Source organism: Sorex fumeus, unplaced genomic scaffold (assembly GCF_029834395.1).
Source record: "Sorex fumeus unplaced genomic scaffold, SorFum_2.1 ptg000007l, whole genome shotgun sequence".
Taxonomy (NCBI): Eukaryota; Metazoa; Chordata; class Mammalia; order Eulipotyphla; family Soricidae; genus Sorex; species Sorex fumeus.
In genome coordinates this window covers 28,663,893-28,681,953 of record NW_026606064.1, presented here as the reverse complement: position 1 = coordinate 28,681,953, position 18,061 = coordinate 28,663,893, and positions in this window count along the sequence as shown.

The following is an 18,061-nucleotide window of genomic DNA, read 5'->3' as shown; positions in this document are numbered from 1 at the left end:
AAACAACGATTACAAATATATGATGCCTTAAGATATAATCCAACTCTGAGAAAGATGATTAAGATCCAGACCATTTGTATTTCTCAGTTTTTTCAATGTCAAAACTTATTTCAAAATTATGGCCTACGTGAAATGTTTCTCTTAAATAACTCTAATGTTCAAAAACGCAGTGTTCTATCATGATGCCATTTTTAGGTTAATTTTGTTGGATTTGCATCATGTTTTAAATCATAATATACTTTAGGTGCTGTGGGTCAGCAATGCAGCTTAAATTTAGAAATGTATATTAAGCAGCCTCTTTCAATCCTATCCAAGGATTTCTAGCGATGTAGGGGGAAAACGACAACTTGAAAAGCTCCCAGGTTCTATGAGGCTTAATGCCAAATGACCTCTCTGACTCCCAAGGACCTCCAACTCTGAGAGGCCCTAAGCAAAATTTTCACAGGCCTTAAATTAATAAGGAGAACTATTATTCATCCATTTATGCTGGAATCATTGCTCTCATGTCTAGTGAAGTTTAATTGTCCTTATTTACTAAGAAGGCAATCAACAGCTGCTTGGGGGTTCTGTGTACCTGGAAGAGTCTGGAATCCACAGGCAGTCTCCCCTTAAGGGTGATCAGTAGGAACTATCATCATGCTGGGGGATCCCCTAAATTCCTCAACAGGAAATTAATTTCTCTCGGGCCTTCCAATTTCTTCAGCGAACACCATCTCCCTTAGCTTGCCTTAGGGGATAAGATGTGTAGCTGCCAACAATCTGGTGAAAAGCAGAAATACTTCCTTTGGATAGACTTTTCCTCAAATGCCTTTCTCAACACATCTCTTATGTCTCTTTATAATTTTAAACTAATTTCCTTATATTTTCCCAGGTTCTAGAAGAAAAATAAATCTCAGTTGAGGTGCTTGGATGGTAGCTCACCCTCTTCTATCCCTATAGTCGGCCTTCCACCTTCTAGAACTGTGTACTGTTTCACCAAGCACACTGTCCTCCCATTGTTCATCAATTTGCTCGAGCGGGCCCAGTAACATCTCCACTGTGAGACTTGTTGTTACTGTTTTTGGCAGGCGAAATACTCTCAGTAACTTGCCAGGCTTTTCCAGAGGGGCAGAGCAATCGAACCCAGCTCGGCCGGGAGGGTTGTGTGCAAGGCAAACGCCCTACCCGCTGTGCTATTGCTCCAGCACCAAGCACACATGCTTCAGTATTTCATAAGTAGTGACTTCTCCATGGTGGGACTTACCTCACACCCTCAGGAAGGAAAAAGGAAGCCTCCCCTATAAAGTAGCTTTCCATTTTGACACTCCCTTGTCACCACACCTCTAGTCTTTCAATGACATTTGGCATTTTCAGTCCCGTTCTTGCTCATGTTTGTTATTGCCTTGATCCCTTCACCAAAATTCAAGTTCCAGGAGAGCACAAATCTTATCTGTCAAGTCAGTGCATGTCATTCAATTTCAGGCACCTGGGTCATCATTGCAAATCAATGAATGTGAGTTAAATAGAAAGATCACTCATGTCTTCATTCCAAACACTTTTTTTTTTCCCAAAGAGGCTTAGGGACCTATCAAAGAGAATTTTATCCATGAAAAATGTCTCCCTGTCATTCTCCATGTGCACCCTCCATCCTCATGGACAACTGCCGACTGACTCTGCCTTTGTCCTTTATGGCCCAGAGAAAAGAAAGCCAAAGAGAGGGTGACCCTGTCCCCATGGCCAACTGCAATGGAGCAGGCCCTGGCAGCTGGCCAGACAATAGATGCTGACGGCTTTCTTGGGCCCAGTCTAGTAAATATTCAGCAGCAATAAAAGTCACGGTCCAGTGAGCAATTAGAAACTGAGGCCCAGGTGTCCCTGGAGGAGCTGGTTCTTATTTACAGGAACACAGAGAAGCTGGAACAGCCCTCCTTCTCCTCCTCTTCGTCCTTGACTTGATCACAGCAAACAAGCCCGATCCAGAGCTTTCCTCCAGCCGCTGGCAGCTGGCTAAAAAACGAGTGTGATAGTAAACACATGTTGCTTTGCCTGTGAGCTGACAAATCAGGTTACCTGCTGCAGGGCCTCACTGAGGCTGTCCCAGGAGGCCATCTGGAAATGAAGCTTCCCAATGTATCCCTGGTTGGTTATAGTCATGTGCTTGGGAGTCTAGAGTTACTCAGAATGCCTTGCCGTCATGTGGAACAGAATTCTTTCATTTCATAGTTTTGGTCCCCAGTTCCAAAAGTGCTCTTCCTCAGCCTTGTTCTTGTTGTGAAGCTCAAATATTCTCATTCAAAACCCATATTTACAAATGAAGCAGAATGGTCATAAAACATTAAAAAAAAAAAAGGATGACCTTGCTGCTTCTGGAATCTCATAAAAAGTTTCCAGGCTGCTCCTCCCCAGTGCAAATAAGGGTGTTGCAGTGGCTATTCCCCGGCAGAGGTCCAGTAGGGGCTATCACATTCCTCCTGAAGCCACTTTCCTCCCAGACTCCAAAGCAAACTCCTCTGCTTCGAGGCTGGTACTTAACTCTGGAAGTGCTGCTACCATTGAAGCATTCTAATCCAGAGTTGGGTAATGGAGAGAAGAAAGGAGAAGTGGAAGATGGTCACAAGGAAAAGAAGCAGCTTTGTCTGAGAAGGTGTTATGATGTGCAAAGGATTTTTCATTAATTTTCTCATCCAAGCTTTGTAGCCCGTTCTTACCCACCAGGAATTTATCCTACACCACCACCAGGGATTTTATTCCATGTGCCCAAGTACCGAAAATATTTGTGGCAGACTTTGCTAATTTTTCTGGGAATATAGAAGAATATACTGTTTACTATTTTTTTCCCCAGTGACCTGTTTAAAAGTGACCGGATGGTGTGAATGAGGTCAATGGAAGGTAATGAACATGGGTATGGGTGGGGATTCTGGGAAACTGTTGCTTTATTCATTTTTTTTAAGTCATGCAGAACTGAACTTACCAAGGTCAGGGGGGGCAGCAGTGGAGATAATAGTGGAGGGAAGTGGAAGTGGGGGGAGGGTGTGGTGATGAAACATTGTGTTAAACCCTATATTAGCAGTGTTGCAAATAATGTTGTCTCACTGTCACTGTCACTGTCCTGTTGTTCATCGATTTACTCGAGCAGGCCCAGTAACATTGTGAGACTTGTTGTTACTATGTTTGGCATATCGAATATCATGAGTAGCTTGCCAGGATTTGCCATGCAGGAGAGATACTCTCGGTAGCTTGCCAGGCTCTCCAAGAAAGGCGGATGAATCAAACTCAAGTGGCCGGATTGGCCTTGTTCAAGGCAAACACCCTACCTGCTGTGCTATCGTTCTAGCCCATGGTGTCTCAAATAAAAAAAAAAATTAAGACACACAACCCTTCCCTCTGAGCCCCCCAAAAGGGGTTATGCTGGACTGGAAAGAGAGATCAATGAGCTACCACTCCCTAGAGTACATGTAATCACTGGTTAGTCATGACAACATGATCCCCCAGGCAGTACCAGAGATAGCAGAAATCAAAACAAAATCATATTTAGCTGACATGGGTAGATATATTTTGCCCTTTTCCACTCTTCCTGCTTGGAGTAAAGGTGGGAATTTTGGAGCGCAAGATCTATCTTAGAATCAAAAGGATATAAAAAGTGATAAAACTGACAAATGTTAAGAGATTGAGGCATGATTAGCAGCATGGAGATGTCTCCTCAGTACCTGAGATGTCTGTGCTCAGGTTTCTTGTGGTCATGAAAAATAGCCCTTCTATAAAATAATGTAATATGAGACTGACACCCAAGAACAGTGGACACAAGGGCCAGGAATATTGCTCCATAGTTGGAAGCCTGCCTCATGAGCTGGGAGAGAAGGCAGCTGGAATAGAGAAGGAATCATTAAGTCAATGATGGTTGGAGTGATCGTTTGGGATGGGAGATGTGTGCTGAAAGTAGATAAAGGACCAAACATGATAGCCTCTCAGTATCTGTATTGCAAACCATAATGCCCAAAAGTAAAGTGAGAGTATGGGGGAAATTGCCTGCCATGGAGGTGGGGGATACTGGGAAATTGGTGGTGGAAAATATGTACTGGTGAAGGGGTGTGTGTTCGATCATTGTATGACTGAAACTCAAACATAAAAACTTTGTAACTGTATCTCATGGTGGTTCAGTTAAAAAAGAAAAGAAAAAAAATAGCCATTCCTTATTTTAGTGGGCAAGTTCCAATTTGGTCCCCTGATACCTTTCTACTACAGCATGTCTCTGTTTTGATCCATTCCCCTTGAATATGTGTGGGGCCTGTGACTTGTTTCTAACCAATAGAACACTGTGATGGGAAATCACTTCCAAGACTGACTTCCAGGGTTTCATGTGAATAGCAGACTTGCTCTAAAAATACTTCATTCTGACTTGACAAAAGAGACAACCATGGTAGAAAAGGCCACATTGACAAGAAACTACAGGTGATCTCTATGTCCCTTCTAGTAAGTTTACGTGGCCTTTAGGATATGAAGGTGGCCTCCAGTCAATATGAAGCCTCAGTCTTACAGCTGCAAGGAAAAACATTCTTCTAGTTACCTGAAAAAGTTTGATAATCAAGCCTCCACATGAGAATAGCCCCAATTACACTTCATGAGAATTGAGCAGAGACCAACTAAGCTAAGTCATGACTTTTGATACATAAAAACAATGAAATAATAAATACACATTGTTTTAAACTAACCAAGTTTGTTCAGTTTAAACAAACTTTAAACAGTTTCCTATGTGGCATTATTACCCTAATAGTTAGTTCCCACATATGTGCCACCAAACTGGTACACATTTGAAGATATAAAAATGAGCCTCTACAGTTTAAGTCAACCTTCCCAAAGTATTGAAGGGCTGTAGCTTCTTCTTAGAGAGGTAGGACTGAGGAATTGATGGCAGATGAAGATAAAAGAGATTCTTAGATTTTTCTCCCGATAGAAGAAAGGTATTTAGCTGCTGAATATATAGTTTTTTTCAAAAACAAAAACAAAACAAAACAAAAAAATAGATTGCTAAGGACTAGAGTAGAAAAGTATGGTGAATAACACTTTGGGCTAAGTCTTTAAGTAAAAGAATGGTATGAAAACAGGACATGTGTTTCTGTTTTTAAAGTTTTTTAATTTTTAGGAAGCTACCCTTCTATCCAGTTGGTATCTCATCAGCTCTGACCATGTAAAAATTCGTATCCATTCCCTCACTGTATGTAACACTTCTAGCCATACTGAAAGCTAAGAATAATTGTGACATACGAGAGAATTGAGATTGGGAGAAGTTAAGTAGCAGATCAGCCAATGACAAAGTTCAGACTCAGTGTGGTTCATTTTCCAAGGTATGGATTACTTTTATGGTATTCACTTCATTGTAAATTATGAATCAGAAAAAATATAGTAATCACAGAGAGAGGGGACCCCTTTTAACCTGATATTATAAATGAATAACCTTTAAATGTTTCCTAAAAGCAGAGTGTTAGAACTACACTTACCAATGACATGTATCCTACACTTCTGTTTATTTATTTGCTCTTCAGTTTATCTATTCACTGCAGATAGTTTCTTATATTATTCAAGTATCTTGTGAGCATTACTTGTCTTCTATTTCATTATATAGGTGTGTCTTCAATGAAGAAGATGAAGAAGACATATCAGGGCATTCAATCTAGCCAATCAGGGCTTTCAAACTCAATACATCAGGATTCACTACCAGGATCTCACCATTCTACAAAGAAGTGATCATATCATCGATGTCAAGAGAGGGGTTCGGCAGGGTGATACCATTTCACCGAAACTCATCAGTGCCACCCTCGAGAACATCATGCAACGACTGGAATGGGAAGGAATGGGAGTGAAGATAGATGGTCGGCAACTATACCACCTCCGCTTTGCTGATGACATCATTCTAATAACACCAAACATTAGCCAAACAGCACAAATGCTGGCTGACTTTGACCATGAGTGTGGAAAAGTCGGACTACAGCTAAATCTTACGAAGACAATATTTATGAGAAACAGCCTCATTCCTGATGCTCCATTCGCTCTCAATTGGACGACCATCCCAAAATGCAACAGTTGTGTGTACCTAGGTCGAGAAGTCAACATGACAAATGACCTGGCACCTGAGTTGCGCAGGAGGAAGAGAGGGGTTTGGAATGCCTTCAAGTGCGTTGAAGAAACAGCTAAAAGGATGAAGAACCTCCGGCTCTGGGCACATCTCTTTGATTCCACTGTTCTTCCTGCATTAACATATGCCTCAGAGACCTGGGCCCTATGCAAACAGGATGAGAACGTTATTCGGGTCTCTCAAAGAGGAATCAAAGGAGCTATGCTTGGAGTACCATGTTTCACTCAAATGAGAGAAAGAATCCAGAGTTCCGACCTACTTCTACGATCAAGAATCAGGGATGCTGTCTCTTTTGCCAAGGCGTCAAAAATCAGATGGGCTGGACACGTAATGAGATTTGGAGATGACTGCTGGACTAGAGCTGTTACTGACTGGACTCCACGGAACGTCAAAAGACTGTGTGGCCACCCACCACCAGTTGGTCAGACTTCTTCATCAAGATCCTGAACAATCGGTTTGAGGCTCTTCGTGTTCCAAGAATGAACAGACGCCATTGGGCTACACTAGCACGCGACAGGGACAAATGGAGACTTACTGGCGCCCGCTCGAGCAAATCTATGATTAACGGGAAGTGATCAAGTGATCAAGTGGGTATGTCTTAATTTATTAATCCTTGTCCTACTACAAACAACCTGAAATGTTTTCCAGTTAGGACAATAAGAAATAAGGCTTTCCTAAAATAAATGAGTAATTGAGCGTCCATATGATCCAGTAATCCCACTTCTTATAATATACCCCAAATGTTCAAAGACATAATGAGGAAAAGACACGCCTATGATCCTTGCAGCATAATCCAAAAAATCTTAAATCTATAAACAATCCAAGTGTCCAAGAATAGAGGACTGAATATCAAAACTACGGCCACCAGGCCAGAGTGATAGTATAGCAGATAGGACACTTGCCTTGAATACAGTCGATCTGATTTCAATTTCTAACATCCCATATGGACCCTCGGACCTCTCCCGGAGTAGTCTCTCAGTGCTAAGGACTAAGTCCTTAGTACCACCAGGTGCACCCCCCCCTCGACCACCAAAAAAAAAATAAGAAAAGAAATTATGCTATGTATACACAATGGGATATAATATAACTTATAGTATTTACATTATAAATAAAAGAGAATAAAGCAGCAATTAGCATCTTGAACCATAGGGTTGTTAGCTATAAGAAAAGATAAAATCATGAAATGTGCCACTATGTGAATGGCGGGAATTATACAGAAATATAATGGCAGATTAATGAACGCTCAAAGGCAATGAAAACAAACAAACAAAAATCTGAGAACTGGTCTTCAGTAAGAAGTACACCACTGGGGAAATGGGTAGAAAAGACAAGGAAAAGGGCTACAACTATGGTGGAGAGAATTGTTCAACCAGGACAAGGAGGGAAAGCTGAAAAGTAGTAGAGTGTTACCCATGAAACCCTACCAATAACATTTCTGTAAAGCACAGGGTCAAGAGTTATTTTTAAAAAGGGGGGAGGATGGAAGTGTCTCTCATAGAGGAAGACTATTGGGTGGGAAGCAGACTGGGGTGTGTGGTGAGAGGGCTTTTTTGGAGGGAAGTGGACACTGACAAAGGGATAGGTGTTAAAACATTGCCTGAAACCCAATCATGAACAACTTAATTCATGGTAAGTAAATAAAAGAGAATAAAGCAGTAATTAGCATTTTGAACCATAGAAACTGTTGAGTGTTGTTTTCCCCCATACTTCGAGTTTAGGGCAAAATCTCCCAGTTGTATAACTAACTCAGTGGATGAATATTCTTCAGGCTACTAACACCCTGCCTCCAGCTCAAACATGCCACTGTGACACGTTAGAAGAGAGAAAAGGGAGACATCTCTTTCACAGAGATGATCTCTCTCGTGAACATTCTTGTGGGTCAAATTGTCCAAATGTGACATGAGAGGCTATTTACCCTTAGAAGGTCACATTTTTACTGTTTTAGAACACAGTGCTTCGACCAGAAGCAATAAAATTGAAGCCTATTATTTGGTAAACTTCCCTGGGTGTTTGTGGAACTGCCTCATGGCCAGTTCTTCAACCCCTTGTGTATCTTCCTAGGTCCTGTACAATGTCTGCTGTTGTGAGCCCACAAGGGCTATCTCCCAACCCCTTCCTTCCTATTGATACTCACCATATTTCCGATTTTTTCCAGATGCTCAAGAGAACAAATTGTTCTAAGCCCAGAAACACACACACCAAAAAAAAAATGCCTTGTGTTTTTGAGGTAAAATAACCAAAATATTTTTTAAAATTTTAGTGGTGTGGCCACAAAGAGCCAGGAAAATCGGTTTCCCAATCCCTCCTGCTGCACATAGATTTTGAACAGAAATGTTGGAATCAGATATTGGGCTGGGAAGGGGACTTCCTAACAATGAAAATAGTAACAAGTGCCAAACACTGACTGGGCAGTGGGCCAAGAGCTTTGTAGAGATTGTTTCTTTGAACCTCAGCACCATCCTATCACGTGGAGACACTTGTTAGCACCATTCTGCAGTAGCGGGCCACAAAGGTAAGACTATTCCAAGGTCAAAAAACACTCTGTCATTGAAGCCAAAGGAGACTTTAGAGCCCACAGAGGTCTTGACTCTGTTCGGGGCTCCAAAAGTCACTGTGAAGACAAAAAGAGAAAAAGAGATGTATAAGTTCCTAATCACTCAACTTCTCTTGCCCCTCTACTGGGCAAATGTTCCAACCCCCAGGTCCCGTGACTGTGTGGCGTACGTGGCAAAAGACACCACACAGGTCTGACTGAATTAAACATGGTCAGAGGGAGGCTCACCGTAGTTATTCAAACCTAATCACACAGGTCCTGAAAGTGAATAAATGAGGCTATAGCTGTGGCTCACATGACAGAGCACATGCTTCGTGTGTGCAGAGTCTGAGTTCATTGCCAAGCATCATCAGGTATGGCCCTGGCCTCCATCCAGCAACCTGGACCGTGCCCTACCTCTCAGCACCTTTCCCAGCTGCAATCAGAGGGAGCTGTAGCATAGAGAGATGAAACGCTGCTCATGTTGTAAACCAAGGGAGGGTTTTGAACCAAGGATGTGTCAGCCCTCAAAGTTAGAAAAGATGAGGAAATGGATGCCCCGCTCCCCACGAGTTTCCAGAAATAAACACAACCATGCCAATACCTTGCTTTTTAGCCTAGTGAGACTGTCTTGGCTTCTCAGCAACATAACTGTGGAATCATTCCGTGATTTTAACCACCAACTGTGGTTATGTGTGGAGGCAGCCACAGAAACACAGTATCCTCCTGCTTCATTCAGAGCACCCCATGGTTCCACTTTTGAGCTAGATTTCAGCATGATATTTCACTTGGAAAATTTTTTTAAAAAGACAGTTGGTGCTTTAAAAATGTACAAAAACCACAGGGCTGGAACAATAGCACAACGGGTAGGGCAGTCTGCCTTGCATGCAGCTGACCCGGGTTTGATTCCCAGCATCACATATGGTTCCCTGAGCACCGCTAGGAGTAATTCCTGAGTACAGAGCCTGGAGCAACCCCTGAGTATCGCTGGGTATGACACAAAAAAAGAAGAAAAAATGTTCAAAGCCAATTCTTCTGCTTCTCTCTCTCTTTTTTTCCAGAAGAAATCTGTGCCTTACTTTCCCTGTGGTCATGTGGCATCTCAATATTTTCTTCACTCTAGTTCTAGTGAGTGTGAAGAGCACCTCCTCTGACCTAGGGCCACATCATGCACTTTGCCACATGAACACATACTGAAATTTTGATTAAAACCTGTCATTCTGTCATTCAACAAATATTCACCAGCTTGGACCAGACGCTGCACCAAGAATCAGCTAAACAGGGGTGAATGCGTGTGGGTCCCACTCTGGAAATGCCTGTAGTAGCAGTGTGATGAGTGATGAGTGCCCTGGCATGCAGAGAATGAAAGAGGTTACAGAAAGGCAGCCTCCTCCAATCCTAAAGGCCAGAAAGATTTTCCAGAGGAAATGACACCTAAGCGACAGCCTGAAGGAAGAATGAAAGATGAACAGGACAAAAAAGGGAAAGGAAAGTGTCCTCCACAGAAGGAATCACAGTGCCAAAAGGTAGTGAGAATAATTTGAAAAGTTTCATGAATGAGAACTGATGAAACAGAGGATTCTCGGAGAAGGTGGTAGGCAAGGTGACATGGAAGAAGTACGATGAGGACAATGGAGTTTATGAACTGAAGTTAAAACTTCATTTGATTTTGTTTTTCACGAATGCCCATTATCTGATGACTAAGGGAAGCAATGGAATATTTCTTTAAACTGACAGAAAGATTTCTAGCACAGGTCCAGGAAATAACACATTATATGTCCTCTGACTCAGAATTTGGTGACATGCTTAGTATAATTCAGGTGCATGCAAAGGAACCAAAAAGAAGGAACTGGATAGGTCAGCCTGGAGCGGCTAAGAAGGTTCACAAAGCAAACAAAGACTAAAGTCTCAAGGAAATGTTTACAAAAAGAGCTTTCCAAATGACTTTTTATTTTCTCTGCAATTTTTTATTACTATACACCTAGACTCTTAGGAATCCATCATTTTCCTACAGTGCCTTGAAATATCTATAAATTCATACCTCTTTAATTGTTCTCTTTTATTACAATGTGCCTTTGAGTTTTACTAGCTTTCAAAAAGTATATAGTAGAAATTGTTTCATACTCCCAATAAACTAATTTCTTGCCAACAGAATATCAGGTTTAGTCAACAATAGCAAGGAATTCAGAGTTCAGGGGATTTAATCAGATTTGGTGTAAGTCAGTCAGATATATTCAAATTAACATTTAGCATTTACTCACCTTTCATACTTCTTTGCCGCTGTGAGTGAACATGGGACACAGTTTTGAATTTTAAATTCTTATTAATTATGGATTAATGTACAGTTACAAGAGAAAAATCTTTTTTTTAACTTTTTTATATAATTAAAGAACCATGATTTACAAAATTATTGGTAGTTGGGTTTTAGGCATACATTTTGACACCAATTCCACCACTAGTGTCAGCTTCCCTCCACCAGTGTTCACATGCTTCCTCCTAGCCCCCATACCTGGTACCTTGACAAGCTCATTCAAAGCTTGGTTGTAGTTTGGATCTCATGTCTTAAGTGTTGAGTTTTTCTTTTGGACATACAGCTAGACTACTTGTCCACATCACCTGTATAACCAAGACCCTTGGCCCTATTTCCCCATTACCTCCCTCTCTCTTCTTCCTTCCCTTGATTTATTTTCTAAGAGAAGATGAAATCTTGTAGCTTACTGCAACATGGATGAAATGGAATGGTAATCAGATTAAGTGAAACAAATCAGAGAGAGAAGACAAATACCAGATAACCTCAGTCATCTGTGGTATAGAGACAAAACAGAAAATAGTATCAAATGATGAAAACCTTTGACCTTGGATTCAGATTACCAAGCAGAAGAGGTTGAGGGGTTGTGGGATGATGAGGTGGACTAGAGGTATCTAGGGACAGTGGTGGAGGAAACTGAGCATTTTGATGGTAGGAAAGTATAATAACTTTGTACATCAATATCATAAACATTAACTCAACCATATTACCTAAACTATAATGAATAGTTAATTTTTTTAAATTTAGGCCTATGTATTAATGACCCAGAATGCTTCTGAGGTATCTCTTGTCTTCGCTTGATAAAATGTCATAGTTATTCAAGGAAAACAAATTTTTACCACTGCATAGCTCTACCCTTGTCATAATTCTACCACTAAATACAACCACTAAATATTGTTGTGATATCTGGAGATGTGGTATTTATCTTGCACATTATAAATGATGCAACCAACAGAAGAATCAATAATTTACGTACCTATGGATGCTAGAAAACTGAAGATGTGGAAAAGTATCTAGCATCTTGATAACCAAATTAAGCTACTATTCTCCTCAGATTATTCATCTTCAAGATGACTTATTATGTAAGATAGTGAAATATCCTTATTACTTATACTACTGTTTTCAACCATGTTTTGACCATGTCTCCCCTCTGAATTTATTTCCTTCTTTTGACCCCTACTTCATTCTACCAGTTGGTTTTCTAGACTCATGCAGTGCCTTCCTCCTCCATTAAATACATGATTTTTGCCTATGGGCACATTGGAATATCCTGGAAGCACACAGAGGACACAGAGGGTCATATGGCTTCACATGAGAAATTCTAGCTTAGACCACCTTTAACTAGTTATTTCTAACTTACAGTCAAATGTGTCCTAAATTACATAGATATTTCCAGTGAAAGGAATGCCGTTCTTTTTGCCAGATTATTAACTGCTAAAATTCTCCCTAAAGTGGTATAATATAACCAAGTAGTCATGTGAACATTCAATTCTTCAATTCTGGGAGCAGAAATCTCTTTCTTCTAATTGTCCCTTTCCACTAATTCTTCCTTAGCAGCAGGATGTTTGGTCTTCTAATATCAAGTCTCCAAATATCACCTATGAATTTATTTCCCATTTTATTTGGCCAGTTCTTTATTCAGGGTAGTCCCTCTGGATGAAGGACCTGGCTGGTTAGATAACTTGAACTTATCAAAAACCAGACTCAGATTCCCCTTGGCAACTGCAAAGGTAAGCTGTCACCAGCTCTGTCATCAGTCAGAGCAGAAAGAGAGCTATTTACTAATCTAAGACCTTCATGAGTCACAGTCTAAACATTCTATGAACCCTACTGTGGCAAGTCATACCCTGCCCCAGTCTCTGGAGAGAGTGCTTCCCACCCAACACCACTTCAACACAACAGACTTTTGGCCTTTGGCTATCTAATTTTTGGGCTGAACAAGTGGTCATGTTATTAATGACTTTGAGTCATCATTTAGGACATTCCATCTGGAGTGTGTATGTGTAAAGAGTAGGAGAGGAATGGAGGTCTACTGCACCCCAGACAAAAATGTGAGGCTTCCCTTGGCTCTGTGGCTGCCTTACTGCATCATTTTCACAATAGTCCATTCCTTGTATAATAAGGGTTTGTGTCTCTCCACCTCTTGTGACTCTCCCTTTTTAACATTTACTGTTTCTTGTTGTCAATCATGACTCAAGAAAATTTAACTATACCCAGGTATAGCTGTTTGTGCTAGAGGCAAAGGCATGGAAGAGAGGAACTCTGGATCTTTTATTTCAGATAAGTCTTTGATTAGAACTTTGCATCTTTGTTTTAAATTTATGCTCAGTATCAACTTAAACAGCAAATATTTCTAAACTTCTTGATATAATAAAACTTTCATGCTTTGATGACTGTAATGGAAAGTTGCACTCCTTATCAGCTCCTGCCATGTAAGGAACAGTTTTGTAGTTACTTCTTTTAAATTAGGCATCCTTGTTAATGATAGCAGCATTTATAAGTCCCAGTAACACCTACCACTTCATTAATGTGAATGCTTATTATGCAGTAAATAGCCCATTCTAATACCAAGCACAACCATAATATCAAAAGGTCTGGCAAAGCGTAATCAGTATCATGTTATCCACATCCAAAACATTCCCTGACTCACAATAGAGTAGTAGAGCATCTACAGTGATAAATTACTGGTTGAGATACAGGGACCACCTTCAACAAATGCATTGTACCAAAACTTGTCATGAGACTTGAAGATTAGAGAGAATAGAGGGAGAATAGGACTGATTAGAGCAATGATTCTGATGTATATTTATTCTGTGTCATTGACAATATCAACGCCTTAAGGATAAGAACCAAGACAAACTCTTTTGTCCACCGACAGGCAATCTAATTTTTCCTCCAGCATCCTTGGATCAATGCCATAGGATATGGATAGGAGAGCATCAAAGGGAAGGATTTCCTAATGGACACAGTCCAGCCAGCATTCAATAAAAGATAAAGTCTCAAGGTTCTGTCTTGAAATGCCATTAGTCACCAGTGGGTAGGTGACATTTTGTGAATGACTCTGCATAGTGTCCCTAAGGGTCCTCTAACACAGTTGCAGGAACTGTCCCCCAGTTCACTTGATACCCTAATGCTAATAAGAGAAACCTTCTTCAGCAACAACTAACAAGATCCACAAAAAGAAAGAAGAAATAACATCAAGATAAATTTTCTGATTACCAGTTAAACTATAAAGCCTTTTAGAACCCTGCCAGGACCTAAGAAGAATATGAATAGAGGAAACTAAGGAAATCAGGGGGAAAAAATGCTATGAAATGAAACTATTGGTATGAGTTTCCCTATTAACTAAGCTTTTGGACAATAGTTATCTGTCCAAATAACTATTTAATATCCAACATTTATAAGCTTGAATCTCTAAGAGGGAAAGAACTTTTCCTAATATTAAAGATTTGTTTCAGAGGTCATACAAGAGATTGAGGTACCACAGACCTCAAACCATACTAAGTATTCAATATGAAAAAAATATTACTATCACCATTTTGATAGGGACTGATAACCCAAGTCAATTTTTCTTATTATTACAATATGATCTTCCCACACCCACACCCACAACGTTTGCCCCAGACTGGTGAGGAATTTCAGGTTTGATGTGGCTGCTTTTTAAAAATACTACCTGAGTTCTATCAGCACCCTCTGTCTTTAAAGTATCACTTGGCACTCTCACATACCATGGACCCTATCACCCATAAATTCAGGTCATATATGTCATACACACCCAAGCATATCTAAAATCCTCCTCACTTGAATATTGATCTTTTCCAGATGCAATTCCTACTTCCAGTTGTATGCTCTTTATCTCTCCTGATCTCACTGTCTTTGGACTCTGGTAAATGACTCAAAGCAACGTTCCTGCACTCTGGCTTGGGTTTATCTGCTTGAGCTACTGGCTTCCTGCTTCCTTGATAGGAAGTTCTTGTCAGGTCAGGTCCTCCAATCAAGGCCACAGACAACCAGCCAGCTGGCTTCCTGGTTGAAAAAACAAAGCCCTGGGTTCAGACACCTAGCCCAGACTGGTGCCTGAGAAAAATATGTAGAATTCAATATCTGATGTTTTATGACCATTTTCAGTTATTAAAAACTCCATGATAAGGGTAAATCCTCACAAGAAATGACCCTCTATCTCAGGTCAAAAGATAAGAACAAAGTTCTTTACAATATAGACAAAGGAAAGTGGAAGTAAATCTGAAAACCATCAAGTACCCTGCCCTGATAAATAGTTTCAACACAAAATTCCTCCAATCTGAAGAATCTTGAGAATAAATCCCAAATTGGTTTCAGGATGTGAGTGAGACTATACTCTGGCTTAATTCATCATTATTAAATGAATAAATGCTTAAGTATGTAGTAATTCTTTAAAAACCAGTAAATGGAATATTTTGTGCAGTTATTCTTTAAATAGTTTTTCAAATTTATATTCTTGGGACTGTGAGCCACAGGAAAAGAGAAGGAACCCATTTTATATCCAACATGTACCAGTTTCTCATGTGCTCAATGCAACATCTGCAACTTTGATCATCCCATTTGCCAGGTGTCTGAATCTGACTCTGCCTAATTATCTCTCAATGAACCATAAAAATGTCAACCCCACCTTCTGGAGGGGTAGTTACCACAGAGACATAATACTTCTCCTTGACAGCCAACCCACCCCCTCTTTCCCTCTGAGGCCAGCTAGCCATCTATTTGAACTTCATTTTCTTAGAACTGTATGCAGATATCCTCTATCCAGTCAGACATTTCAGATTACACTGTCTTTAAAACTGATTGCTAGGGGCTGGCGTGACAGTACAGTGGGTAGGGCATTTGCCTTGCACATGGCCGATGGGTTCCATCCCCAGTATCCCATATGGTCGTCCAAGCACCGCTGGGAGTAATTCCTGAGTGCAGAGCCAGGAGTAACCCCTGAGCATTGCTGGGTGTGACCCCAAGAAGCAAAAAATAAAATAAAATAAATAAAAAAACTGATTGCCAAGTCTCGTAGCCTGGTCTGACTTCAACACTAAGTAGCTATGGAGTGAGGTGGTTGGCTTTTCTGTGCCTCAGTGTCCTCAGCTGTAAAATGGGAACAATAATAGTCCTCTCTCTTTCATCAGTTGCTGTGATGGTCAAGTGACTTCACACATGCTGAAACATGTTACATTTTCATGCACTTTAGCAACTGTTACAGGAGTTGATTTGACCAACATTGGAGAGGTGATTTTCCTTCTTCCTGGGTGTATGAAGGATCTGCAGCAGGCAGAGGGCAGTTTTAAGCCCGCCCACAGTCATACAGCTCCTCATAGACTTGTTTAGGACAAGAAAAGGTTCCTCCTGCTCACACAGTCAAGAGGCAGAAGCAGCCAACATGGAGAGGCTGTAAGGTCTCATCTCCTCTTGCACACTTTGTCCCATCGCATGGGCCACCACAAACATCCACTTATTTATAAACCAACAACATTCACCTCTTCACTTGCAAGCCTCTTGGAAAGCTGCTGGCTAAAAGCATTTCAGAGTCTGTCAGAGAAACAAGCTCCTACTGACATCTTGTCTCCAGATGCCTTTGAAAACCTGTCCAGAGCCCCCTAATCCCTCACCGAGGGACGTTCTTTGCACTCTGCTCTTCTAAGGTTTCCACCGTGGGGTGTGGGTATTCTCAGAGAGCTCTTGCTTGTGAAAAATTCCCCTGCTTTGAGTCATGGCAAAATCTGAGGGATGTGCACGCTGCCAAAGGTTTCAACATTTACATAAGCTCTTAATCAGCCCTCCAGTTCATTACAGTGTGACGTATCGATTACACTGCTGTCCGGGCCAAAGAACAGAGTCTCAACGTCGGCTGTTTTGATTTAGAAGAGGGGCCTTGGGAAATTGTGCTTTGCCTGCAATGCTCGACTCTCTCAGCAGCATTACCTTCCTAAGAGCTAAGCCGAATTCCTATTTATTCCTTGTTTAACTATGAATGTTTCAACTGTGCATTGGCTTCTAATTAAAAGAGCCCTTAAAAATAAGGAAAATAGCAAATAATAACCCCCGCCCCCGACTATATAAAACTTATATCTGAATGAAGCAACATATCCTAATCAAAATGAAGAAGAAAAGTGCCTGCCACAGTGGCAGGTGGGGGCAGGGTGGCGGGACGGAAATGGGACATTGGTGGTGGGAAATGTATGCTGGTGAATGGATGGGTGTTGGAATATTGTATGACTGAAACCCAATCATGAACAACTTTGTAGCTGTGTATCTCATAGTGATTCAATTAAAAAAAAATTTTTAAAGATGGGTGTTATCAGTGTGTCTAGCAGGAAAACAAATATATTTGATCACATTTGGAGCTGCAGAAGTTTTCCTCTAACAAATGATATTCTACCTGCGACCTGATATTTGAGAGCAGAAACTTCTGGAACCCTCGATATGTACAAACTTATTAGGAATGGACAAATAGTATTAATATTAGGACAAATAGTTTAAAGTAAGAGCAAGCAATATGAAACAGCAGATGATGGCAGTGAACTAAACAACTCTTTTTCTTGTGATTTTTAATTATATATTCTGTCTGTTTGCTTTTTTATTTGGGGCTTAGGGCCACAACTAGAGGTGTTTATAAGTCACTTCTAGAAGTGCTCAGGGAACCACGTGGTTCTAGAGTCAGAACCTAGACCTCCTCCATTGCAAAGCATGCACTCAGTCTATTGAACTCTCTGGCTCCTAAACACATTCTTATTCTAGAACAGCATATAGCCACTCGAGGCTATAGCCACAGCATCCAAAGACATAATCATCCTAAAAGGTATTCTCCCTTGTATGAGTTATTTCTCTTTCATCTTTTGCCAACTGTTACAGTGATCATTTTTCTAGTGCAATGTCTTCGAATTTCCACCTACTAATTCAGTCAATCCTCACCCCTAATCCTATAAAGAATGTTCTGTCATTATGCCCATTTTACAGATAAGAGCTAAGTTTCAAAGAGAGTGAATAATTTGTCCAAAGTCACACAGATGACGTGAGAATAGAATCCAGGCTTCTCTAATTCCAGATCCAAGTGTTTTTCTTGTCATGGTGGGTGATGATGATGGTGGTG